Genomic DNA, 2,254 nt, shown 5'->3' with positions numbered 1-2,254 from the left:
GGAAGCTGTCAGTCATCGCTCTAATGGTGTGAGCAAGGAGACAAAGTCATGGCCCATCTATTTTAATCCTCCGGTGGTCATGGTACACGGGGAGTTCTGAAAGTCCTGTGACTGCTTCTGTTTTCAGCTTCTTCTCCAATGCCAGATAAGAGGAAATCAGAGATGTAAAACTAATCTTGTGTGATGAAATAGACCAGTCTTTTTTTACACAGGAACCATTCACTGTTTGTGAGCACTGGCACGTGAGAAGTTTTATGGTTAGCCTATATTTATTCCATCTGCATTGTTTTAACAGGGAATCAGAAGATTATAAATTCTTCCACAAGCCAGTCTATTCTGGGAGATGGGAATAACTTTTCTCCAAGCTGAGATTCAAACACTGAGTCACAGTCAAATGGGCAAATAGACAAATTAAACCAGTGTATCATAGTTGAGCAAAACAGTTCCTAAAGGTAATCATAATTTTATTATCTTTGTGCGAAGCTAAGCTAAACCGCCTGCTGGCTGTGTGCAATATATTTAGTATTTCGTCTAAGCTTATTTCCTATTCAAACTAGTTTCCCAGTCAAACAAAGTAAAAAAAATCTTTATGTAAAAGCTATGGGTTACAGTACAGAAGGAGTAGCAGCATGTCCTTACCGGTAACACTGCAAAATAAAAGCCTTCATCATGCAGGATTGCCCCAGAATTCCTATGCATCAATATTTTAGCATTTTAACTACTTTATATACTGTTGGGTAGGTGGATCAATAAAAATAAATAATATTTCACAAGATGACAGTGGCTGACAGCTATGAGGATTGTGTTTTTCTCTTTGCACTGGAGATTTTGGGTCTCTTTTCTGGCTTTTGCATATAGTCTACAGTGATTGGCTTCCGAATCTGTGATGTACCAAATCCAGCTTGGTTAAAATGAAATGTTTGAATCTCAGATTTTAGGAAAGTATTCAGCCATGTCCCCCTTGGGAGGAATAAGAAAAAACTCTAGTGAAAATTCTCTAGTGATTCTCTAGACATAAAAGTCAGTATATAAGGACAGACATAGGGGACACAAGCAAAAGATAAACACATTTTTGAGTGGAAGGGGCTCTTTAAGACGTAACTCTCACTAGCATGCAACCTAGGGTCTTTTTGTGAATGTACCCGAGTCAAACTTTTGTTCAAAAGCATAATTAGTTTCATGTTGTGTCGAGCCTTCGTAGTGTTTTAAAAATAGCGCTTTTGATGCTATCATTGTGGTGCCCCTGGCTCTCCCATTCAAAAGGCCATTTGACCAAAAACGAGAATATGGTAAACCTTAAAAGTGGCACTTCCATCCTAATTATGGTTTTAAACAAAAGTTTGACTTAGGTACATTCACAAAAAGACACTAGGTTGCATTTTGCTGAGAGTTACACTTTAACATCAGTAGCCTGATTGAGTAAATGTAGCCTACAGTGTTTTTTCCACTACTATAAAATTATGTCAACTGAGTGCGAATTGAACCCAGACTGTCGGTAACTAACAGCTGTACTGAGTGAAGAACGGTAACAAGGTTTACTGAGACAATATGAAGACAGCAACCTAATACGCAGTCTGGGAAACAAAGTGATGTCAGAATGGCTAATGGCCTGTCACCTGAGAGGTGCCCACAGTGTGCTACCCGATACACAAAAACATCAAGCTTTGTGAGAAAGGGCTGATGTAAAAAACAGGAAAGGTCCAGAGGAAAGAACAGTAAATAAAAGTAGGTAAGGGGGTGGTGAGAGAAAGAGAGACAAAAGACACAAAGGCAGCGGGAGGGGGGAAGCAGGGGTGTATAGAGCAAGGGGAGGCTACAGGTGTTTCATGGTAAGAGAATTTGTTTTTTCAAGGGGAGGAGTGAGCAAGTGCCCCGCTGCTTGGTCTGGTCTGGCCCGATGGGGTTCTGGCAGCATGGCAGTATGGTATTTCACATAAAAACAGAGTGCTGGTATTTTAAGGTCACATGAACCAAATTACATGATACTAAGGTCATATACTTTAAAGTACATAAATACATACGGAGAGACGTAAAGAAATACACATTACATAACATAATTCTAATGTAATTATCCAAATGGGAGCACAAAATTGAGACTTGTGGAGAAAAGTCATGTCCTGAGAGAAAAGGGAGGAAGAAAGAGTGCAAGTGGTGGTGACAGGGTGATTAAAGTGGTCTACTGCTGCTGTGGAAAAAGTTAAGCGTGTGGGAACCTCATTTATGTATGTGTTTAAGGGGACTCAAAGGAAAAAGG

This window comes from Etheostoma spectabile, chromosome 2, assembly GCF_008692095.1.
Source record: "Etheostoma spectabile isolate EspeVRDwgs_2016 chromosome 2, UIUC_Espe_1.0, whole genome shotgun sequence".
Classification (NCBI taxonomy): Eukaryota; Metazoa; Chordata; class Actinopteri; order Perciformes; family Percidae; genus Etheostoma; species Etheostoma spectabile.
The sequence above is the reverse complement of the archived record's forward strand: the minus strand, read 5'-3'. Positions refer to the sequence as shown.